At 28.9% G+C, this 27858-nt stretch overlaps 1 protein-coding gene across 1 annotated transcript in view; it reads right to left on the reverse strand.

Moving 5' to 3' along the window:
- Positions 1 to 43: 43 nt before the first annotated feature.
- Tnpo-SR (transportin 3) overlaps positions 44 to 27858 on the reverse strand; it is a 234227-nt gene continuing 206412 nt past the window's right edge. The window contains exon 6 of the mRNA XM_065501646.1: positions 44 to 61. The gene's annotated coding sequence lies outside the window, so the exon portion shown is untranslated. The remainder of the gene's footprint in view (positions 62 to 27858) is intronic.

Raw genomic sequence — 27858 nt, forward strand, 5'->3', positions numbered from 1 at the left:
CATTAAATGTGTTAGTAAATCCAATACTAACTCTCTTCTCTTTTGGTGGAGAACTTTTTTAAGTTAACTGTGTATTGGTGTTTTTGTTGTTTATTTAATTGTATATTGCTCCCCTTTTCATTAATTTGTTTTATTGTTATTACTGCAAATGTATTTATTATTATTATTTCCATTGAATGGTTGTTGTTGTTTTTTTTATACATATATATTTGCTTTTGCTTTATGTTAATTTTATTAATTTTGTTTTTTAGCAATATTGCCTTCTCTTTTTTTTACTACACTCATACAAAATCAATTGTAATATCTGTGTGTTTGAGTATTTTTTAGGTAAATCTCTTTATTTGTTTTGGGGCATTTTTTAAGCTGCTGCCTGCGATCGTTTTTTTTAGATCTTCTAAATCTCTATCTAAAAGCAAGAAAAAACTATTTTGAATTCTTTAGTGGGGGTTTACTTTATTTGTTTTTGTTGCAGATGGGTGGAGTCTATGGGGATTTTGGTGATTTATGTATTAAAATAAGTAAATACTAATATCCAATGGGATTAGTTTTAGAAAATTGTTGGTAACTAAATATGTAATGCAATATTTAGACTAAATATGGGTGGTATTATGCCTATAACTATGTGATTTTTAAATAGTTTTTTTATATACGCAAACATACTTATACACATATGTATTTGAAGATATCAAAGACCATCGGAACCGAAAATTCAAGTACAATTAACAAATGATTATTTCTAACATATAGAATTTAAATAAATTTGAAAATTTTATTTTAAATTTAAATTAATATGTCGCGTGCAATAAAGGTGTAAAAAACTGTAGTTACTTTTATTTACAAAGTTATTGTGAAATTTTGTAGTTAAATTTTTTATTTCTTATTTTCCCTGATTTGATGCTAAAAATCTATTTTTTATAAGAAATTTGTGCTCCAAGATTGCAAGTATCAAGGTGCATATGGATTGCAAAAATACGTAAAATACTGTAAAATATTAGGATGATATGAAGTTTGGTAATGAATTTACAAGCGGAAAAAAATAAAAATTTAAAATTATTTGAAGTTTTGAAACTTCTTTTAAAATTTTGTAAACCAAATTTTAGAATTTTTACAACATATTTTTGGGATATTTTTTGAGTTTTCATTAAAATCGCGAAGTTTTTAGCGATTTTAAATATTTGAGTTTTTTTCCTTTAAAATCGCAGTATTTAGGAAGTTATTAACGATTTAAGATATTTCAGATTTTTTGTTACAAAAAATTAATTTTTGGTTTAGAATATGAGTGATTACATATTGAGCTTATTTTCATTAAAATTGCTGTATTTACAAAGTTATCAACGATTTTAAATATTTGAGTTTTTTCATACAAAAAATACATTTTCGGTATAAAATATGAGTGATCACTAGGGTATTCAATTAATCGGGATTCTGGTTTAATCGGTTAATCGAGCAAATAATTAATCGGGGTTAAGATTTAATCGGTTAATAATCGGTTAATTTTAAATTAATCGATTTACCGAATAATTTCTATTTAAATCCACAAATTTTCTGTACTTAAATACAAAATAGACAAAACATAGCAATTCAACCAAAAAGTAATTAATTTTCTTTAGTTTTATGTGCTGTTTTTCGATAGCGAACGAGTACTTTGAGTGGAAATTTAACATATGTTTTGTTATTGTAACAAAAACAAAATACATGTAAAACGTCCACTCAAAACGCTCATTCGCTATAGAAAAACAGCACATTAATAAAACTCGACTTGGAAAACACTCTCTCGTTGTTTGTAGATCTTAGTGAAATCGAAAGTAAAGAATATCCAATATCTAAGTTTTTTTTTAGTTTTTTTTTAGTTTTTTTTCTAAGCATATAAAATCTCCATTATACCATTGAAGTCCTTTTTGGATTTTTTAGAAATACTTTTACTAATTTCGATAATTTCTGATACAAACTTATTTCCGCAGTTTCTTCAGTCTCGTCTATTATCTTGTTCTCAACCGACAAATACATGTAAATTAAATATGTCAGTTTTGTATACTCATTAAGGTATTTATAGACGGCAATACTGAGTATTAACACTTTTCAAATTGAAAATATTATTGAAATCATTCGTAATGTCAAGAAATCGTTTCGAAAAAACATTTCTTGTTTATACGATAGTATTACAAATATTTAGAATTAGAAAATCCGAATACATCATAGTAAACAAATTCCATTTGAAAATATATTTTCATTGTTTTTCTCTTAAATTTTTCCAATTATTGCAAAAAAAATCTATTTTTTGAGTTAATACAATTTTTCTGAAAAAATGTGAAAAATTTTATCAACAAAACAGTATCAACTCAAAATACAACCAAATTTAAATAAAACAATTTGATTATTTTTAACTTTGATATATTTTAACAAATCAAAATAATACCTTTTTTATAAAAATATACGATATTTCTATTTCAACTTTTATATTAACTCAAAATAATACCTTTTTGTTGATATAAAAGTAGTCACTACATTATAACCAAAATCGTCTAAAATGTGGTTTTCGAGATGAAAGAGTAATCGGAATACGTCGAAACTTTTACATTAGATAGATATTAATGTTGTTATGTAATTGATTTCTTGCAAAAAGTGAAATTTTGAGTTAATACCCTCTTGTTGATCAAGTGCGATATCCGATACATATGAAAATAAAAAGTAAACAAATTTTGAATACCGACCGTAAATCAAAAAAATCATTTGTATTTTTTGAAAATCTAATCAAATTTTGTTTTGACGATGAAATTGTAGTATGATACAGTATTGCCGTCTATAAATACCTTGATTATTGGATGCAGTGATGCCAGGAGATTTTTTCAGAAATCCCTACGCTTATGAAAAAAAATCCCTTTTTTCCCTACACTCACTTTTTATTTTCCCTAAATTTTTCCCTACACTACTTTTTTGAACAGCTAAGTTGTGTTTAGACTTAATCGGATTTTGAAATTGGCCACATTATTGGTTTTTCCAGGACTTGCTTGCCAAAAAGAGAATCCATTGTTCGGGTTTTTGTTTTTGAATGATTTTTTGGTGCATTTAGGTATTAGCACACAAGCCTTGTATCTGCATTTAAAGACGTCATATTTGACCGGCTCCAGCCATCCCATTAGCTTCTCGTTTCTCAACCAACTTGAGCAGTATTTCTTTACTTCGTTTCCATCATTATCAGAAGACGAATCGGAATTTTTTTCTAAAATTTGTTGTTTTAATTTATAATGACATTTATTTCTTAAAAACATACTTATTAAAATCGATAAGATCTGCGAAGATGGAGTATGTATATATGTAAAAAAATGCACAAAACCAAACATGTGTTTACTTCAAAAGAAAATTTATTTATAGAATCTACTCTTGCAGCTAGTTCTTTAAGGAAATGTCAAATACCGTAAAAAGGAGAATCCAAGGCGTATACAAGGTGGGTTCGTGAGTGAGTTAATACGCCTTGAGATAATCACTATATATGTATGTAGTTGAAAGCGGTGATGATATTAAAGATGCCACATTATTACTTACTTCATATTATACCAGATTTACGAATTTCTAATGATATGCATAAATAAATTTTATGCTTTTTTAATTTAATATTTGGAAAATACATAAGTAATATGTAGTTTTAAATTGCCATTGCAAAAAATCCCTACAATTCGACAAAAGTAAAAAATCTTTCCATTTTTCCCTACATGTGAAATTTTGGGAAAAAATCCCTACAAAAAGGGAAAATTCCCTACACTTGGCATCACTGATTGGATGTTCGAACAAATATGTAATTTTACTTTGACATTTGAATTAAAATGGAAAAATAAATACAAAAAAGTGCAAAAATAATAAATTTCGGTTAATCGGTTAATCGACACAAATTAATCGGTTTATTTGTTATTTGAAAATCGCCAATTTTGAATTACTCGAACAGTTAACCGACAAAAATTAATCGGTTAACCGATTAAAGGTTAACCGATTGAATACCCTAGTGATCACAGATTGATATAATTTTCTCTAGAATGGCAGTTTTTACGAAGTTATTAAAACTCGATTTTTGGTATAAAATACAAATGATCACAAATTGAGCTTATCTTCCCTAAAATTGCAATAATTAGGAAGTTATTAAAAATCATATTAACGATTAATATATTTGAATTTTTTATGCTAAAAATGTTTTTTTGTATAAAATATGGGTCATATGAATCATTGATTGAGCGTGTTTTCCCTAAAATCGCAGTATTTACAAAGTTATTAACGATTTAATATTTTTTTAGATTTTTCACAATAAAAATTAATTTTTCGTATGAAATATTAATGATCACAGATTGAGCCTTATCCTAAAAACTGAGTATTTACGTAGTTATAAACTATTAAACAAATTTTGAGTTTTTCGCAATTGGTGGAAATTATGAGTGATTAGTGATCAGAGATCGAGCTGCTTTTAAAATTAACAAAGTTATTGTTTATATAAGTTGTTCTCAATTTTTGTATGGTGATTACAAATCGAGGTCTAGAGGATCTAGATTAAACGCTGGTTTGCTAAATTTTTGATGATTTAAGATTTTAAGTTTTTCATATAAAAATGGAATATGAGTGATCACAGATCGAAATCCTTAGGCAAATTGATTAAGTTTTATTTGGATAAGTGTTTTTTATTTATTTTAATTATATTAATTGACATCAGAAGCAAAGTAAATTTAGTTGTTGAATAGCACTGTGTGAGCAAATCTAGATGTGTTATTTTTTTATTTGTTAACTATTGAACCCTTTTTCAGTTTTGTGATTAGATGTTTGAATTAAGCAATACTATTTGTTTCCTATTTATCTTAACTTTGTAAAACCATCAGTTATCTTGAAATAATTAATTATTTAATACATAAAGGCAAAAATTATGTTCGTACCCACCTAAATAACAGTGAAAAAGGGTTATCGATATCCATCATCAGCTATTCAATACAAGTGAAAAGTACGTTATCGACTGACATACAAATTAAACTTTTATTATATTAAGCCGAAGCAACAAAACTCTTTGAACCCCAAAAATAACTTTCGAATGGACGTACAATAAGTGCACAAACTTGAAACAAAAATAAGCAGAAACAAAAACAATAATGAAATAACAAACAAATTGTTACCAAATTCCTATTAACAACAAAATACAATACAACAAACATTTAACACAATTTGTTAAAAAAAAGAAAGATAAACGCCGGATAAACACCAGTAGTAAGTAGTAAAATACAAAAACAAAACCAAAACCAAAAAAAAAAACAACAAAGAAACAAAACAGAAGAAAAAAGTAATTGTTATATGTTGAATTACTTAACTTAACTCGGTCTTAACTATGTATGCGCAGTAGTACAATGCGTTTTCATTCTTTTTTCGGTTTTTTTTTGTTATTTGTTTGTTTGTATTTTGTTGTCTTCAACTTCAAAAGCCGGCAAAAATAAAATGTTACAGTAGCTTTATCTGGCCAACACGATCAGTGTTTATTTGATGTTATCATAAAACATAGTCTTCTACTACAAACAGACACACAAACTTACTGACTTCTGCTTCTGCTTCTTATTTTATTTTTTTTTTGTTATATTTGTGGCTGTATTTATTTGTTTGCAAGTTCTTTTATATGAGTTTAAACCAAGTTTAAATACTGCCGCAATATAACCACAACAACCAAAGGCCATGTTGAGGCTGCTGAAGTTGATGATGAAGAGATGATGACAAGCGGCTGACTCCTCTAATCCAACTTGCTATTCAGAGTCACTCAATATGTTTTGGGGTAATAACAATACTCGTACCAACCTCTATCTACTGGCACAATTCCAAACGCAATAACAAAAAACAAACCGTAAAATCATTTTCTTGCATTTGCTCTGCCTAAAGACCAATTAAAAAAAGCCTAAAAACTTCAATCATATCGCAGTGAATTTTGCTTTGCCCTGAGCTTTAAACTTTTGATCTATGCACATTAAGAGGCTCACAAAAAGCGAAGCCGACACATGTAGTAAAAATTACCCAGCAAAGGTTTTTGGGTTGGCAAATAGACATTCAAATAGAAAACCACACATTTTCTGAGTCGCTTCAGCGATCTTGCTGAAAACGAATATATATTGGAATGCTGAATTATGCACTCAAAAGAAAGCTGAAATTACTTCACCAAATGTTGTGAGGATCTATCGACATTTGACAGAAGCTCTTTCCTTTAGAAGACTCACTGCCGAGAATTAATTAAACATTCTTACATGTCTTATATGGGAGTAATCAAAAATTTTGGAGTATTTCACTCCCATCAAAAAAGTTGGGAGTTATTGATTTTATCATTCCGTTTGCAACACATCGAAATGTTTTTTAGCAGACCTACAAATTATATATATTCTGGATCCTCATAAGATTCTAAGTTGATCTGGCTATGTCCGTCCATCAGTCCGCATACAAATATCCCCCCTGCTATAAAAATTTCCAAAATTTAGTGACTGTGATTACGTTGGATTTAATCTCTCAGTTAGAAACTGTGAGTAAAAAAAAAACTCAAAAACGAGCATAACTTTAAGAGGTGACAGATTAGTAACCTAAGATTTCGGATTTTCAGGCTTTTTTTCTGTAGTCTACCGTTATGTGTAACTGATTGAATTCAGTTTCAATGGTTCTCCAAAATTTTTGATTTTCCTCATATATTTTGGTATAGATTTAGAATAGATCACTATTTTTGGCTGGATGGATAAACAACATACCATAGATCCTATATAAGGAACACACATAAGTACTATGTGTTTATCTTGGCAAAAAGAAGAAAGGAAACAAATTGTTGGTTGCTTTTCAGAAAAGTATTTTAAAGTTTAAAATTTTTAACATCTCACTATATGAAATGTTAAAAATTGTTCGTTGGGTTAAACTGCACACAAAAGGTACTCTTGTGAATACTTTTTTTTGGAACTTTTCTATACTGTGCGTTCGTTGCTAATATTGCAATTTCAGTCATTTGTTTAATTTTTATTTCTCTATATTTCTCGAAACGTTGTCAAATCGTGAATATGTATGGAACTAAATACAAAACCACATAAACCCATAAAGACATACAAACTCTTATACAAAAATTTATCAATTGTTTACCATACGAACTAAGCAGGACTCCGAATTTACAGAACTAAGAGCTCAGGGCTCTATTGAAATCTGCACACACTCTCCAAACTTATAAGCTTCGTTTGCAAGCATTTTTTTCATTTATTGATCTTTTGTTAAACAATTGAAATTTTTGTTTTATTGAATGTCACTTTATGTGGTACGAATAAGTAGCTGGCGTAGCTTGGGAGTTTTCTCTCATACATCCATACGTTCACATACATACATATAATTTTTCAACTACTTTTAGCTCATTTTGAATATGGCCAAGACAACAGGTCCATATACGAACAGCATCGTTGTACTCCACTGCTGCACGCATGCTCACATACCAAGTGTCCATCGTGGGTTATTAGCCTGTCTTCTCTTATGGCATGTTAAACGTGGCTTTAATTTGAATGCGGCCAGTTTCAAGTCAAGTTTATTTAAATTGTTTGCATATTTGGCATCTTTACAATTTCCATTCAAATTGTTTCATTTCATTTCGTTTATTTTATTTTTGCTTTTAATGTCATTTGTCGTTTTTTGTATATTTTTTTTGTTCTTTTTCTTTTTTTTTTTGATATTCTTGTACAATTATAAAGTGATTTGTCAATACTGCATGCGGTAGTTTTAGGATTGAATTTTAAGAAGAGGTTTTTTGTTTAGTTACTAATAATGATGGTGAGTGAGATTTAAATTAATTATATGAAAGTGAAATAGATTTTAGAGGCAAAACATAAGTGTACTCAAAAATTGTGAGGACAAAGTGTAAAGTTTTCCACTTGCCTTGATAAAATAAGTAACAAGTTAGAATACTACATTCGATTGAAACAAATCATATTTTAATCTTCAACTTAATATAAATTTAAAAAAAAAAATTTGTAGAAAAAAATGGGAAAAACTACCGTATTGGAATCAAATTTCATCAATAAAAATCAAAAATAGTGGGGGTATGACTTAAACATGAGGGATTTTTAAAAATTTTAGCTTTTATTTTGAAAAATTTTGTAAATATAAACTTATGCAAAGTATTGGCCATGTTAGCTATGATCTTTTCCCATTTTGCTGGCAACATATGGATTCCGAGCCAAAAGAACTGCTCATCTTTTGAGGCCAAGATCGAATCAAGCCAATATAGGATATTCTTTTCCAAAGAGAAGGGTATCCCAGAGAGATCGTTCTGCATCGATCGAAACAAATAGTAGCCGGACGGTGCACGGTCTGGACTGTAAAGCGGGTGGGTGTGGAAAAACTTCCCAAACATGTAGCCGAGCCATGATGGAATATTACGGTTTCATTTCTGACTGCATATTCGTTTGAAGCGTCCAATGCTCACTTCAAACGAATCAGCTGCATTCGGTTCGCCGTGATGGTCTGGTCAGATTACAGCAGCTTTGGGTCCCACGAAATACAGAGCATTACCTTAGCGCCATGTAGATTTGGCCTTGGTGTCGATTCGGCTGGTTGACCGGGCTTCACATATGATATCTTACGCTTTGGGTTATCATAATGGATTTATCCATTTTTCATCGCAAGTAATGATTCGATGCAAAAATTATTGTCTTTTATAGCGTTGAAGCAGCATACAAAATCGTATTTCAAGGCCTTTCAGCTTCAATTACATGGTAAAATCCTGTTGATTGCAAATGTTTTGAAATTGTTTTTTTAGTAGCTCCCAATGATTTTGCAGGCTCTTGTTGAGTTTTACAACAATCTTTGTTAATGCGTCCAATTCATGACCTTCAAACATTTTTGGCTGGCCTGGGCGATCTCAAAATCACCACTTCTGAACTGTACAAACCATCTCTCGCACTTTGAAACCTATGGAACACATTTACCATAAGGTTTGGTGAGCAATCGGCATGAGCAATAATCAATCGGTTGCTTTAAGCATAAATTTTATTAAAAAAAAATTCAAAATTTCTTTAAATTAGACGACGAACCAAACAATATTTGCAAAAATTTAAACATTTTGAATGTCTTCAGTGCCTTACTTTGAGACCTCACCACGCCACTCCTGGAGATCTGTGGAATACATCGTCAAAACTTAAATTTGAATACTCTGCTGCGCTTATGAGTAAATTTTTGTAACTCAGATCAGTCAGTTAGCCACTCTTTGCAATGCCAAACTATAAGGAATCACTGAACAAGAATGTAAATCGGTATACAAGGGTTTTCAAGGTTGCTGAGGTAAATTGTTTTAAATTCAAAATGACGAATCCAATATGGCGGCGTAAATTTTAAAATGTCTTCTGATTTACATTAAAATCGGTATATGGAGGTATCTAAGTCTGCTGATTGAAAATGTTTCAGATTCAAAATGGTGGATCCAATATGGCGGCGTAAATTTTAAAATTTCTTCTGATTTGCCTGGGTAAAAATGTGAACTGTGTAAAATGTAAACTTTTTTATTTCCAAAACCTCAAAAAAAAATATTTTTTTTTTCAATCTGCTCAAACTTCGAAAAATGATATTTCTCAAAAATTGCAAAAAAGTGTTTAACAAATTAAACTCAAAATTCTTCTTTTAACATGTTTCTGATTGTTTAAACTCGGCCAAATTCCGAAAAAAATCGGTAAAATTTATTCAATTAATGGTTATTTCAGAAGTATAAGTTTTTTCGCCAAAAACTATTTTTTTTTACAAAATCTTTTTCTTAAACTATTCTCTAATCAAAAAACACATGCCAAATCATTTAAATGTATGGATCATCATCTCGATTTTGAAGTTATTAAAGCTTAATCACGTTTGAGATGATTAACTCTGCAAATGTGAACATAGTATTACTATCACTTTTGTTTTCCTTATTTAATTTAAATTTATGTTTGTTTTAAACTATTTAAATAAATTAAAAAATTCGACCAAATTGCACTGGTCGACCAATTAACACTTTGCGCCGTTAATTTTTTACAATAATTAAAAATGTGACTAAACTTGTTACATGTTATTTTTCCAGCATCATGTGATGTCAATCATTTAAGCTGTTCAAACTTCCAACAATTATAAATGTAATATGTATGTAAATTATTTGTTTAGCACGATTTGCATTTTGTTTTCTATTAATTCTTTCTTTGCGAAATAGTTGTTTTTATTGACACTTAATTATCAATCAAAAATTTATGTGCTTTAATTAAAAATATTACCCAAAGTCATGCCATGATTTAAAATGTTTTCCTTTAACTAAGAGTTAAACTAATGTTGGTAGCATGTTACCAGTAGCACCATTTTAATTATTTCTCTTTATACTGCAATCATATAGACACACACACATATCTAATCAAATACAGTTGTGAACACATAAAAAGCACTATTAAGATTTTTAAAACTTCTTTTAATTTTTGGTCGAAATCCGAAATTCTTTGTAAATCCCAAAACTTGTTGTATCTCGAAAAGATCGATCAAAGAGTACTTGCGAGACTATTAACCGGACATTGTGATCTTACATACCATCAATTTGCTTTGTGAAATGCTGAGTCGAAACCGAAAATACCACTTAATAGTAATAAGTAATAAATCCGCCCTCTATTAAACTGTCCTTATTATTTCATTATAATTTCATAGACGCAAGTGTGCTTTTTACCCAACCATGGCTGCAGTTATGTGCTCTAAACATACATAAATTGAATCTCATCTTTTAACCAAATATTGTTAGGTGAATTTCCAAATTTGTTTTTTATTTATTTTTAATTTTGTGCTAAAAATTTTGATTTATTTTATCTTCATTCCGTTGCTGTTGTTATTGTTGCTATTTTTAGCATACAAAAAAGAATAATAAAAAAATAAAAACAAAAATTCTACTTAGGCGGCCGTTTTGGATGGTTAACGTTCCATGCATTTGATTTTTTAGCAGAGAAGACAAAGATTAAGGAACGAATAAAACTACTTAATGAAAACAGCCAACCAACAATCCACCTTCTGCTTTTAATAAGAAGTCTTTTAAGTGCATTTTGAAAATGCATTGCTGCATATAATTCAAATATTAACTAACTACTGCTACATATGTGTATTTGCAGTTCTATTTTTAGCTTCTATTCATATTTTTATAAAGGAGTCATTAATTGCTTATTTGATGGCATTTCATTTAAATAACTATTTACTTGGTTTTTTCATTAACTATTCCACCATTTCAGTAAAGTTTACAATTGCTGCTGTGTCCATTGTAGATATTTCAAAAATAGTTTTAGAAGCAGTGAGTGTGAGGTGGTGGTGGTGGGGTAAGTTAGAAAGTTTGAATCCTATTATTTACTGCCTGCAATTGCGAATTGCTTGCTGCATCTTTGTGTGTTTTCAAAAGTCTTATAGAAATTGTTTATTAAATTCTTTTGTTAATGAGTTGGTTTTTAATAGCAGTCAGTTATAAATTGTTTATTTTTATGAGGCATATTAAATTATTAAAACAGAAACACGTGTACAATAATAAAATCAGAAAATACACGGTTTAATTAGTTTAAGTAGTTTTAATTGTATAAATTATTGTTAAAACATACTTGGCAGTTTTATGTGTTTTTGGTGTTGCAATGCTACTGTTTCTTCTCTTCTCTTGGCTTGAATTTCATTTTATTTTAATAAGGATCATTTTTAAATAATGTAAAGTGATGCAATATATAACTAAAATAATTATGTAAATAAGACAGTTGTTTTATCAATGTCACAGTTTAAGAGAAAATAAGTTTCCATAACACGAGACATACATATGTCTATCTATCTATTATATATGGGGGATTTCATGTCAAGTGAACCAACTTTTGAAATCGATGTCTTCCGATCGGGATGAAATTTGCACCGAGGTTAGCTCTATTGGATAGTAACTCAGACACAATTTTTCAACAACATCGGTCGAGAACTCTCTGAGTTATAGGGGGTAAAATTTTGACAATTTGGTCAAACAGGGGTTTTTTCTTATCCATGTAACTTATTACCTATTGTTCTTAGCAAAATGTGTTCCAAATAGTATAGATAGCTATTTCTTCGATCTTTCGAAAAAAAATATTTAAAAAAAAAATAAAAAATTTTTAATATTTTTTTTCCGAAATCAAAAACTTTTTTGACTTTTTTTTAAAATACGCTATTTTTTTTATTTTTTTTTTTTCTTAAAATAAAGTTTAGATATTTTCCTTGAACACCTACTTGGTCGCTTAGTGGGATGCGAGTGGGATATCTATCAAAATAAATATTTTGTAACTCAAAACATAAAATTTTTGACTTTTTTTGCAAAATCAAAAACTTTGTTGACTTTTTTTTTTCAAAATGGACCCTTTTTTAATCTTTTTTTTTAGGTCAAACAAAAGCTTAGATATTATCCTTGAAGACCCTTTTGGTCGCTTAGTGGGATGCGAGTGGGATATATATCAAAATAAATATTTTTTAACTCAAGACTTACAATTTTTGACTTTTTTTTTGCAAATACGATTTTTTTTCCAAATGGGCCCTTTTTTTAAAATTTTTTTTGTAGTCAAAAGAAAGCTTAGGTCCATTCCTTTAAGATATTTTTAGTCCCTTAGTGGGATGCGAGTAGGATATCTATCAAAATAAATATTTTGTAACGCAAGACATACAATTTTTTAATTTTTTTTTGCAAAATCAAAATTTTTTTCCAATATGGGCCCTTTTTTAATTTTTTTTTTTTGCTCAAAAGAAAGCCTAGGTCCATTCCTTTAAGATATTTTTAGTCCCTTAGTGGGATGCGAGTGGGATATCTATCAAAATAAATGTTTTAACACAAAAATTGTATGTCTTGAGTTACAAAACATTTATTTTGATATATATCCCACTCGCATCCCACTAAGCGATCAAAACCATCTTAAAGGAATAGGCCTAAGCTTTCTTTATAGCAAAAAAAAAATTACAAAAAGGGCCCATTTTAAAAAAAAGTCAAAAAAGTTTTTGATTTTGCCAAAAAATCAAAAATTGTATATCTTGAGTTACAAAATATTTATTTTGATAGATATCCCACTCGTATCCCACTAAGGGACCTAAAATATCTTAAAGGAATGGACCTAAGCTTTCTTTTGACTAAAAAAAAATTTTTAAAAAAGGGCCCATTTTGAAAAAAAATTCGAATTTGCAAAAAAAAAGTCAATAATTGAATGTCTTGAGTTACAACATTTTTATTTTAATAGATATCCTACTCACATCTTCCTAAGTGACAAAATAGGTCTTAAAGGAAAAGACCTAAGCTTTCTTTTGAGCAAAAAAAAATTTTTAAAAAAAAGTCCCATATTGGAAAAAAATTTCGATTTTGCAAAAAAAAATTAAAAAATTGTTACAAAATATTTATTTTGATAGATATCCCACTCGCATCCCACTAAGGGACTAAAAATATCTTAAAGGAATGGACCTAGGCTTTCTTTTGAGCAAAAAAAAAAATTAAAAAAGGGCCCATATTGGAAAAAAATTTTGATTTTGCAAAAAAAAATTAAAAAATTGTATGTCTTGCGTTACAAAATATTTATTTTGATAGATATCCTACTCGCATCCCACTAAGGGACTAAAAATATCTTAAAGGAATGGACCTAAGCTTTCTTTTGACTACAAAAAAAATTTTAAAAAAAGGGCCCATTTGGAAAAAAAATCGTATTTGCAAAAAAAAAAGTCAAAAATTGTAAGTCTTGAGTTAAAAAATATTTATTTTGATATATATCCCACTCGCATCCCACTAAGCGACCAAAAGGGTCTTCAAGGATAATATCTAAGCTTTTGTTTGACCTAAAAAAAAAGATTAAAAAAGGGTCCATTTTGAAAAAAAAAAGTCAACAAAGTTTTTGATTTTGCAAAAAAAGTCAAAAATTTTATGTTTTGAGTTACAAAATATTTATTTTGATAGATATCCCACTCGCATCCCACTAAGCGACCAAGTAGGTGTTCAAGGAAAATATCTAAACTTTATTTTAAGAAAAAAAAAAAAATAAAAAAAAATAGCGTATTTTAAAAAAAAGTCAAAAAAGTTTTTGATTTCGGAAAAAAAATATTAAAAATTTTTTATTTTTTTTTTTAAATATTTTTTTTCGAAAGATCGAAGAAATAGCTATCTATACTATTTGGAACACATTTTGCTAAGAACAATAGGTAATAAGTTACATGGATAAGAAAAAACCCCTGTTTGACCAAATTGTCAAAATTTTACCCCCTATAACTCAGAGAGTTCTCGACCGATGATGTTGAAAAATTGTGTCTGAGTTACTATCCAATAGAGCTAACCTTGGTGCAAATTTCATCCCGATCGGAAGACATCGATTTCAAAAGTTGGTTCACTTGACATGAAATCCCCCATATGTATAAAAGTAACGTTACTGAGTGACTGACTGATTCAATATCATTTAATACCAAAAATCGAATTTTAGTATAAAAACTCAAATATCTTAAAACGCTAATAACTTTGTAAATACTGCGATTCTGAAGAAAACAAACTCAATCTGTGATCACTCATATTTTATGCCAAAAATCAACTTTTAGTATAAAAAAACTCAAATATCTTAAATCGTTAATAACTTTGTAAATACTGCGATTTTAAGGAAAACTAGCTCAATCTGTGATCACTCATAGTTTATACCAAAAATCGTTCTTTGGTAAAAAACTCAAATATCTTAAATCGTTAATAACTTTGTAAATACTGTGATTTTAAGGAAAACTAGTTCAATCTGTGATCACTCATATTTTATACCAAAAATCGATTTTTAGTATAAAAAACTCAAATATCTTAAATCGCTATAAAAAACTCAAATATCTTAAAACGCTAATAACTTTGTAAATATTGCTATTTTAAGGAAAACTAGCTCAATCTGTGATCACTCATATTTTATACCAAAAATCGATCTTTGGTATAAAAAACTCAAATATCTTAAATCGTTAATAACTTTGTAAATACTGCGATTTTAAGGAAAACTAGTTCAATCTGTGATCACTCATATTTATACCAAAAATCGATTTTTAGTATAAAAAACTCAAATATCTTAAATCGCTATAAAAAACTCAAATATCTTAAAACGCTAATAACTTTGTAAATATTGCTATTTTAAGGAAAACTAGCTCAATCTGTGATCACTCATATTTTATACCAAAAGTCGATCTTTGGTATAAAAAACTCAAATATCTTAAATCGTTAATAACTTCGTAAATACTGCGATTTTAAGGAAAACTAGCTCAATCTGTGATCACTCATATTTTATACCAAAAATCGATCTTTGGTATAAAAAACTCAAATATCTTAAATCGTTAATAACTTTGTAAATACTGCGATTTTAAGGAAAACTAGTTCAATCTGTGATCACTCATATTTTATATCAAAAATCGACTTTTAGTAAAAAAATCTCAAATATCTTAAATCGTTAATAACTTTGTAAATACTGCGATTTTAAGGAAAACTAGTTCAATCTGTGATCACTCATATTTATACCAAAAATCGATTTTTAGTATAAAAAACTCAAATATCTTAAAACGCTAATAACTTTGTAAATATTGCTATTTTAAGGAAAACTAGCTCAATCTGTGATCACTCATATTTTATACCAAAAATCGATCTTTGGTATAAAAAACTCAAATATCTTAAATCGTTAATAACTTCGTAAATACTGCGATTTTAAGGAAAACTAGCTCAATCTGTGATCACTCATATTTTATACCAAAAATCGATCTTTGGTATAAAAAACTCAAATATCTTAAATCGTTAATAACTTTGTAAATACTGCGATTTTAAGGAAAACTAGTTCAATCTGTGATCACTCATATTTATACCAAAAATCGATTTTTAGTATAAAAAACTCAAATATCTTAAATCGCTATAAAAAACTCAAATATCTTAAAACGCTAATAACTTTGTAAATATTGCTATTTTAAGGAAAACTAGCTCAATCTGTGATCACTCATATTTTATACCAAAAATCGATCTTTGGTATAAAAAACTCAAATATCTTAAATCGTTAATAACTTTGTAAATACTGCGATTTTAAGGAAAACTAGTTCAATCTGTGATCACTCATATTTTATATCAAAAATCGACTTTTAGTAAAAAAATCTCAAATATCTTAAATCGTTAATAACTTTGTAAATACTGCGATTTTAAGGAAAACTAGCTCAATCTGTGATCACTCATATTTTATACCAAAAATCGATCTTTGGTATAAAAAACTCAAATATCTTAAATCGTTAATAACTTTGTAAATACTGCGATTTTAAGGAAAACTAGTTCAATCTGTGATCACTCATATTTTATATCAAAAATCGACTTTTAGTAAAAAAATCTCAAATATCTTAAATCGTTAATAACTTTGTAAATACTGCGATTTTAAGGAAAACTTGCTCAATTTGTGATTACTCATATTTTATACCAAAAATCGATCTTTGGTATAAAAAACTCAAATATCTTAAATCGCTATAAAAAACTCAAATATCTTAAATCGTTAATAACTTCGTAAATACTGCGATTTTAAGGAAAACTAGCTCAATCTGTGATCACTCATATTTTATACCAAAAATCGATCTTTGGTATAAAAAACTCAAATATCTTAAATCGTTAATAACTTTGTAAATACTGCGATTTTAAGGAAAACTAGTTCAATCTGTGATCACTCATATTTATACCAAAAATCGATTTTTAGTATAAAAAACTCAAATATCTTAAATCGCTATAAAAAACTCAAATATCTTAAAACGCTAATAACTTTGTAAATATTGCTATTTTAAGGAAAACTAGCTCAATCTGTGATCACTCATATTTTATACCAAAAATCGATCTTTGGTATAAAAAACTCAAATATCTTAAATCGTTAATAACTTTGTAAATACTGCGATTTTAAGGAAAACTAGTTCAATCTGTGATCACTCATATTTTATATCAAAAATCGACTTTTAGTAAAAAAATCTCAAATATCTTAAATCGTTAATAACTTTGTAAATACTGCGATTTTAAGGAAAACTAGCTCAATCTGTGATCACTCATATTTTATACCAAAAATCGATCTTTGGTATAAAAAACTCAAATATCTTAAATCGTTAATAACTTTGTAAATACTGCGATTTTAAGGAAAACTAGTTCAATCTGTGCAGTACCAGTTATTAACTCGCCCACACAAGACGTGATTATACTTGTACGCTTAAATAGAAGAAACTTTTCTACCAATCATGAAAGACCCTCCAGACGAAAGCGGTAATAATAAACCGCCAATAACTTTAGACAAAAAAAAGTTACTTACAATTCTTTCCGCCGGTCCAAAATATTTAATTATGACCCGTATAAATAGTGAAAAATCCCTTGCAGAAGTATCACCTTTTTTAATAAAAAAAGTTATTGACAATACGTGCGGTGGTGAAGTCGAAATGTGTAAAAAACTACTGAATGGAACAATTCTAATTAAAACAAAAACATACATGCAAGCAAGAAATTTAATTCAACTAACATCGCTCTCCTCTACAATCGAAATCGAATTATCTGAGCATCAATCTCTTAACTATGCAAAAGGTGTTGTTTATTCAAATGACCTTCGTGGTATTCCAGAGGACGAGATTCTAAAAGAACTCAAAACACAAAATGTATGTAAAATAAACAAAATATTAAGAAAAGTGAACAACGAGTTGAAAGAAACTGGTTTGATAATTGTCACCTTCGCAGCTACTTCTCTCCCGTCTGAATTATCAATCGGTTATGAGAAAGTTAAAATTAGACCTTACATTCCTCTCCCCCTCAAATGCAGAAACTGTTATCGGTACGGTCACTTAGCTAAGTTCTGCAAAAATAAACAAACATGTTTTAATTGTTCTGAAGAGTATCACTTAAAAGAAGAGAATGAAATCTGTAACAACACTCAAACATGTATCAATTGCAAAGAAAATAACAATAATAACAACAGCCATTCAGCTAATGATAAATCGTGCCCAATCTTTCTGAGAGAGAAAGAGATACAAGCCATCATAACATTGGAAAAAACAAGTAGAAAAACTGCAATTAAAAAATATAATGATCGTCACCACTCTACATCAACGTACTCTTTTATAACTAAATCAACTTCTAGTAACAACAATAACGAAAATAACAAAAACTCCAACTGCAACGAAAAAGAAACAATAACATCATACAATTCAGAATCTCTTAACAATGGTAACTCTTCTCTTAATTTAAATAATAAAATGCCTCCACCAATCATATCTACAACAACACGTGAACTTAAAAACTATTCTGACGATTTAACAGCATCTGATTACGATAGTACATCATCACAAACATTAGATGAGGGAAAAAATAAAAGCATAATTCTTCCAAAAAATACTTCAAAAAGAACAAGAAATCGATTAGCAAAAGAAATAGCCAAAACTAACGACCCCAAGCGAACTAAAAATTCTTAAAATGTCTCCATACGCCTGTAATAACAATTGTTCATTGCAACCCATCAACAATACTTTCATTATAAATTTGATATATCTCTCCACATTATGACATTGAATATAATCCAGTGGAATATAAATGGTTTTAAAAATAACTACAATGAACTTATATTACTCATCAAACTCTACTCACCAAAAATAATATCACTCCAAGAAACTCATCTTCATAGCCTTACAAATATCCCCGTTCCGATAAATTACTATTTGTTTGCGCATAACACCTCCAATACAAGATATGGCGGTGTAGCTTTACTTATTCATAAATCGCTCCAACACAAGAAAATTAACGTTAATAATGACTTCGATACTGTATGCGTAGAAATAAACTCAAACATAAACTTCAAAATTGTATCTTCTTATATAGCTCCAAACAACAATTTTACTCAACAAAACCTCAACAATATGTTCAATAATATTGATCCACCTTTATTGATTACAGGAGACTTTAACTGCTGGCACAATAACTGGGGCTCTTCAATAAATAATAAAAAAGGCAGAATTCTATCTCACTTCATCAACAACAATAACTTCGTGCTTTTAAATAATTCGTCACCTACCCTTTTTAATACTCACTCCACTTTTTCCCACGTTGACTTATCTTTCTGTAGCCCATCACTGTGTGTTCATGTCGACTGGAATATAGAAAGTACTCTACACGGAAGCGACCACTTTCCTATAATCATCTCAATGTTCCATCACCCATCAGAATCATATCCAACATATCGACCAAAATATAAAATAAATCAAGCTGACTGGACTTTGTTCCAAAGACTTTGTATAGCCTCTGAAGAAAGCAGACCAGTTAGTGATAACCTTAATAAGGAGACTGCCAATATATACAAAATTATTAAAGAAGCAGCCAATGTTTCCATACCCCAAACTCATCCAGCTTCTCCTAAAAAGGTACCTTGGTGGAACAACCATCTTGAGAATCTTAAAAAACAAAAAAATAGGTCCTGGCTTATTTTTAAACGTAATATAACTACACAAAATCTTTACATCTACAAAAAAAATAATGCTTTATTAAAAAGAGAAATTAAAATCGCCAAAAGAAAATCTATTTATAATTTAACATCCACAATAAACCCATCCTCCAAGGCCGATAGAATATGGTCAAATATACGAAGTTTTACCGGTTACAAATCCACACAATCTATTCACGTTATAACCACCCAAGATTTAGTAATCTCCGATAGATTTAAAATAAGTAACGAGCTAGCAAAATTTTGGTCGGATAACTCTTCTGACCATAATTTTCCACAAGATTTTCAAACTCACAAAAACAATATACTTGCTAACACTACAATCACGAATCCCAGCCCTGAGGCCCTAAAAATTGAACATAATATCAACATCACCGAACTAAACAATGTCCTAAAAAATCTTAAAGGCAAAACACCCGGAATAGATAGGATTTCATATGAAATCATTAAAAAACTTCCAATTATAGTAAAACAACGCATACTTAGTCTGTTCAACAACATTTTTAATACATATATACCACAGCAATTTAAACTTAGCATCACCATACCGATTTATAAAAAAGATACGGACAAAACGTCTCTCAACTCTTACCGCCCCATATCGTTAAACCCTTGTCTAGCCAAAGTGTTAGACAAAATCGTTGCAAACAGATTATGGTGGTTCTTAACAACTAACAGATTGATAGACAGTAGACAATTTGGATTTTCTAAGGGCAAATCAGCTATTGACAGTCTATTATATATAGACCACCAAATAGCTGACACGCTGTCACTTAGAAAACACCTAACAATAATATCCTTGGATTTCCAAAAAGCGTTTGATAAAATTGGACTTCACTCCATCGTAGAACAGTTAATCACATGGAAAGTCGGACCTAGAATAATACATTACATAATAAATTTTATGAAAAACCGCAAATTTATTGTAAGAGTAGGATCGTATTACTCCAATGTTTACCCTCTTTATAATGGAATACCCCAAGGGTCCCCACTCTCCGTCGTCCTATTCCTCATAGCCTACAACAAATTATGCAAAGTCATCTCACTTCATCGGGAAATAGACTTCACTTCATATGCTGACGATTTTAATTTAATTATAAAATCCAACAAAACCAAAAATCCTGTCTTAAATTTAAGCTCACTTTTTAATGACATCCTTGAATGGGGTAACTACTCTGGAGCGGTATTATCACCAAGAAAATGCAAATTTATTCATATTTGCCGTAAAAAATCTTGCAAGTGCTTAATCATATCTAATCAAATTCAACCCATCGAAGTAACAAATCTACGGTTATTAGGACTACATATCAACAAGAGATACCGTTGGAACGAACACATCAACATATTAGTAAAATCTTTAAGCCAGCAGCTAAATATAATCAAATGCCTCTCCAGCCACAAATTCAATTGCAATTCTTACACACTAATACAAATAACTAAAGCCCTAATATTATCAAAAATAAATTACGGTTTACCAATTTACGGACATGCTCCCAAATCAGTTCTTAGGAAACTAAACTGCCAAATAAACGCGGGAATAAGGTATTCATTGGGGGCCTTTCCCACTTCACGCACAAAGTCCCTATACGCAGAGGCCAATATACTACCGTTGGAAACCCAAAGAGATATTCTTACAACAAAACTATATCGATCTTTTATGGACACTTCATCTCCCCTAAACGCAATTATGAAAAAAATTAACAAATGCAAAAAGATAGCAAAAATACCATCTACCATCAATAGAATAAAATACAACTGCGACATACTAAATATACCAATTAAAATACCAAGTACCAGAGAGAAAAATTATGAACCATGGATATTGGATAAAAACAATTTCGACTTATCTTTACACCAGTACACAAAGAATAATAATCAATCATTTTTCTGTGCTTACTTTAATGAAATAAAATACAAGTTGCTAAACCACAGCTTCATATACACCGACGGTTCCAAAAATGAAAATAATATTGGTTACAGCGTAACAACAGAAAATCAAATTATCAAAATTGGAAACTTGCCACTCTACAGTTCTATACTCTCCGCGGAAATAATAGCAATCACCAAAGCACTTGAACACATTGCCAACAAAAGTGGTAAATTTGCCATCTGTACCGATTCCCTCTCATCACTCAAATCCATATTAAATACCTCCAATAACAACATTTATGCCTCCAAAATCCGTAACAGCATCATCAAAAGAAACTCTGATTTAAAATTAATATGGGTTCCAAGTCACTGCAACATCACTGGAAACGAATACGCCGACGCTGCCGCTAAACTTTCTCTGAAATCTCCCCTGATCACAACAAACAATTATAATCCAAAAGACATAATGAGATATATAAAAACTTATTATACAGCTAAAGACAATACCATACAGCAAACATCAGAATGGTATAGAAAATTTAACAACAACAATACTAGCATAATAAATTTCTCAAACAAATATAAAAACACAAATAGAATGGATCTCATTAAAATCACAAGACTTCGACTCGGCCATACAAAAATTACCCACGGCTGCATCATTAATATGCAAATCTTACCACCATGTAATTGCGACGTATCGTATCCAACCAATCCGTCTCATCTTCTATCAGTATGCCCTCTTTACAACACTCAAAGGATCAACACCTTTGGAAACACAGATCCACTACAACTTCTAGCTAACCCAACAGATGATAATATATCGATAATAATAAATTTTTTAAAGTCTACTAACCTTTACCATTCTATATAATTTATACACATCATTATTATACAATTCTAACATACTGATCATTGTAATAAAATTTATTCACTAAATAACTATACTAACCTGTGAGCTGAAGGCCTCAGTCGCTATTGCTCGTTATTTTTAAATTAGATTATAATTTTAATTGTACTCTAATTCTTTATAAATAAATAAATAAATAAATAAATAGTTCAATCTGTGATCACTCATATTTTATATCAAAAATCGACTTTTAGTAAAAAAATCTCAAATATCTTAAATCGTTAATAACTTTGTAAATACTGCGATTTTAAGGAAAACTTGCTCAATTTGTGATTACTCATATTTTATACCAAAAATCGATCTTTGGTATAAAAAACTCAAATATCTTAAATCGCTATAAAAAACTCAAATATCTTAAATCGTTAATAACTTCGTAAATACTGCGATTTTAAGGAAAACTAGCTCAATCTGTGATCACCAGGGAAACCGGAAATATGCTCTAAAAAAAGCGTTTTAGGCGCTTTAAATATGCAGTAAAAACTTTAAAATATGCTCTTAAAATTTAAAAAATATGCTCTTAAAAAAACAAACTTTTACATAATTTTTAACCAAAAAAAATTTACATAAATTTTCAAATAAAAATCGTTGTCTATTGGATCTGAAAACATTTTTAAACATAGAAAATGTTCTTTCGACATCAACTGATGTTACAGGAGGAAATTTAAAAGACAATATTTCTTTAACACTTAGAACGGTTAAGTTTGAATTAGAACTAAAATTTGATATTTAGATGGAGCTATTATTAAAATAGTGCTTATTTTATATTAAAACAAGTAAGAGAGCTATATTCGGCTGTGCCGAATCTTATATACCCTTCACCTAATTATACTTCAAAATAAAAAATTAAAATATTTTTAGGTGAACAAAATTTTTTTTCAGGTTTTTCATTTTTTGAATAAAAAAATTTTTCGAATTGTTATTTTAAATTTAAAAAAAATTTTTTTTTGTTTTTTATTTTTTTTTTGTGAAAAGCCATCTATTTTTCAATTTTGAATTTTAAACAAAGGAAGTAAAAACCTGTAACACAACAGCGAAAAATAAGTAAGACAAAATTTGTTTTTTATAAACTCAAAATATGCTATTAAACAGTAAAATATGCTCTAAAAACGCAAAATATGACATAAATATGCTCTTAAAACAAATATATGCAAAAATATGTATTTAAGGGTAAAATATGCAAAAATATGCACTAACAAATCGATGCCAAAATTCTTAAATAGTTCTGAAACGTGTAAATATCTTATCCATGTACTCATTAGACTCACCAGAAAAAACATGCATTTGCATATTTTGGTTTCCCTGGTGATCACTCATATTTTATACCAAAAATCGATCTTTGGTATAAAAAACTCAAATATCTTAAATCGTTAATAACTTTGTAAATACTGCGATTTTAAGGAAAACTAGTTCAATCTGTGATCACTCATATTTTATACCAAAAATCGATCTTTGGTATAAAAAACTCAAATATCTTAAATCGTTAATAACTTTGTAAATACTGCGATTTTAAGGAAAACTAGTTCAATCTGTGATCACTCATATTTTATATCAAAAATCGACTTTTAGTAAAAAAATCTCAAATATCTTAAATCGTTAATAACTTTGTAAATACTGCGATTTTAAGGAAAACTAGCTCAATCTGTGATCACTCATATTTTATACCAAAAATCGATCTTTGGTATAAAAAACTCAAATATCTTAAATCGTTAATAACTTTGTAAATACTGCGATTTTAAGGAAAACTAGTTCAATCTGTGATCACTCATATTTTATATCAAAAATCGACTTTTAGTAAAAAAATCTCAAATATCTTAAATCGTTAATAACTTTGTAAATACTGCGATTTTAAGGAAAACTAGTTCAATCTGTGATCACTCATATTTTATATCGACTTTTAGTAAAAAAATCTCAAATATCTTAAATCGTTAATAACTTTGTAAATACTGCGATTTTAAGGAAAACTAGTTCAATCTGTGATCACTCATATTTTATATCGACTTTTAGTAAAAAAATCTCAAATATCTTAAATCGCTAATAACTTTATAAATACTGCGATTTTAAGGAAAACTAGCTCAATCTGTGATCACTCATAGTTTATACCAAAAATCGATTTTTAGTATCGTTAATAACTTTGTAAATAATGCGTATCTAAAGAAAATATGCTTAGTTTTTTCTGTATGCGAAATATGAATGTATAGACCAAAATTACTAACTAAAAAATTACAAAAAATTTCACGCGAAATGTGAAACTTTATTTGGCTGCCATTTTAATTCCTTCTCCTCTTAAACGTGAATACCCATATTATTTTAATAATGCCATACTTAAATTAATTAAAGAATTCCTATTATAAAACCATTTCTCCGTTGTCTAGACGATTACGATTTCTTTTATTGGACAATATAACTGTGATTTATTACACATAAAAACTAAATTATGAATAAATTTAACGAAACAAAAAAATACAACTAATAAGAAAATTTTAAAGAAAAATGTGTATAACAATTGCAAAATAAAAGCTCGCGAATTGAAGTACGAGTACGTTTGTATGGATATATGAATGCAAGTGGATGCAAAGTAAAAGCAAAATCAAATCAGACCTACACGCCAAAAACACATTTGTAATGGATGAGCTGGAATAAACAATCATCGAGTATAAAACTCTCTAAGACTCCAACTAAAATGAAAATAAAATACGAATAGAAATGAACTAAATTCTTGATGTAGCTGCAAAAATAAACTTAAATTGAATATAAACATTTGTCGGCTATGACGAATCTTAAATACCCTTCTCTATAATATTTAATTAATGGAAAATTTGGTAAGTTCCGGGTAATAGTGAAATTAAACCGTTTTTCACCCAAAAAATATTAAATTTTTTATAAAAATCTGGGGTCTTTGAGTTGACTTCAGCCAACAAACAGATTTCGTTGAGTCCAATCTTTAAATTTTTGAAAAACTTATAGTTTATAGAGTCGCAAATGTGTTAATATTGTGAAGACTACACACGTAATGGTGCAGGGAAATACAAAAATGTTTATGGTAATAAATGTAGCTGGTTGTGTGGTACTTTAATGTTGCAGTGCTGCAGTTGTGTGAAGTCGGCCGCCAGCCAGTACGCAGCTAGCAGTTGAAAGAAATACTTTTTAGTTGCAATAATATAATGAGGAATTGTTTAAGACGTATTTAAGAATAAAATAAAGCAAAACAAAAGATACTGCGTGTAGTAAAGAAGAAAAAATTATGCAAATATTTGCATTAAAAGTATAATGTTTCTCTTTTTGTTTTTATTTTGCAAATAACAATTGCAGTGAACTAACTTAACTGTCTGTCTGTTTGTCTCTCTGACTTGGTCTGATCATGATGATGGAGATCATGATCATGATCATGATGATAAAAATGCTAATCGTCAAACTGACTTATTTAGTTTGAATTGTATTGTTTAAAAGCAACCTTTTTGTTGTTACAAAAATTAATAAATTTTATGTGTTTTTAACACGATTTGTTAATTGAAAATCCAACTTGCACATAAACTACTTATACGAGCAGATATTTTTGCTCATACATATATCTCTGAGCGAAATGCAAAACTAAATGTAATTATTGGTGGTAACAAGCTAAAGATTCGGTTACTTTTTTTTCGTTTAAGTTTCTAGTTTTTCTTTATGTAATTGTGGTTGGCTGTAATTATGTTTGTATAATAAAGTGATTTGTCATTACAAAAGTCTATTTATTCATACATTCATACATACATATGCCGGAGTTAATTACAAGAAGCAAAGCCTTCCTAGAATAGAACACACATGTTCCACACAATTCACATGACATTTACTGTATATAAATCTTGAAAAATCTACTCACAACAAAACAAAAATGCCACGTTGTTGTACTCGGTACCTACATAAATAAATGTATTTAAATTGTAGGTGTTGTTCTAAAACATCTTCTTACATGTTCCTTAATGGGTCTTTGGAAATAATGGGTGTGAAAATTAGCTCAGAAGTGAGTGCGAATGATTGAGTAACTGGTTGTCAATGTAATGTATTCTGGATGTGCGCTTAAAATGAGAATATGAGAATTTTCTTCGAAATTTAAATACAAATTTAATTTGAATTCTTATGTTATTATGCAATAAGGGTTTTAGAAAAAGTAAAACTATAAAAAATATACATATATTTTTAGACCTTCTTGCTGCAAATGTCATGATGACAGAAATTAATGAGCTACAACTATTAGTGTGTAATAATGCATAATTTTGCACTAAATCTCTGGAATAATCTATCTTGATCTCATGAATGTTAATATCGTCTTTGAAACCATATTACTTTGATTATATTTTACTAGCTATGAGTTCAAAAAATAGATTTTTAAATAATAATTTTTGAAATTGAAACCGAAAGTTAATACACTTTTTTGAAAAAGATTTAAGAATTTTACAAAATGTAATTAAAATATCGAATTATTGGTCAGATTTACTATTCAACATTAATATGATATACAATTTATCTGCGATAGTTATTCATTATTTATATAAAAATTAAATGGTACATGTATGTAATGGCATCACGTGAGAACGGCTGGAATGATGTGACGGATTTTTATTACTCCATTCGAATGTTTCAGAAAATAAATTCGAAAATTGTAAGTTTTTAATATATTGCCTCCTTTTCACTTCTTCAGTTTTCTTAATAAGAATCATTTTTTTGGAGAAACTTGAAGAATTAACCTTAGTAAATAGCTACCGAAAGAATCTGGGGAGGTCAGCTAGTACGATATACAATTTATCTGCGATAGATATTAATTTAAGTTCCAATAATATAATTTTGTAAAAAAATGTTATCCATTCGAAAAAAATATAAATGTTTTCATCGATTATTCGAATGACAATGCTGGTTTACCGTACTCTACTAATCAATTTAATGCTTACATTGTTCTTACCAAGGTTGGCTACCGATTTAAAAGAGCATTATGTCGGTAATGGTATTTCAGCGGTAACTCCAAAATGGCTTATTTCGGTAAGGTAATTTTATATATAACGGTATTTGCTGTGATTTCGTTATGGTATTTCGAAATTATTATTAAAATTTCCAGAAAAGTTGTAGAAAATTATTGAGCGGCTTATGTATATGGATTTGGATTTTCTGAATCCAAAATCTTGGACACAAGATTAAAAATATACAAATTACTTAAAAATTTGCGTATCTTTTGAAAGCGGTTATTGTTTTTAATTACTTACACGCAGAGAAAAAATATGGTTACCGTAACCATTTCAATATTGTTACAAGTTTTTTAACTATATTATAGTCACAGTAACCATTTACATGATTGTGGTAACCATAATATGGTAAATTTACGATTCACATGATTGTATCAACCATATATATGGTTACAGTAAACAAATATATGTTTGTGACAACCATTCATATGATGAAGGACTTATCATATTATGTTGCTCTCGGCTTAAGGCTTATCATAATCTGAGAACAACATATTATGATAAAATTAATCATCATAAATATGGTTGTCACAAACATATACTTGTTTACTGTAACCATATATATGGTTGATACAATCATGTGAATCATAAATTAACCATATTATGGTTACCACAATCA

This window comes from Calliphora vicina, chromosome 2 (assembly GCF_958450345.1).
Source record: "Calliphora vicina chromosome 2, idCalVici1.1, whole genome shotgun sequence".
In the NCBI taxonomy this organism is placed as follows: domain Eukaryota; kingdom Metazoa; phylum Arthropoda; class Insecta; order Diptera; family Calliphoridae; genus Calliphora; species Calliphora vicina.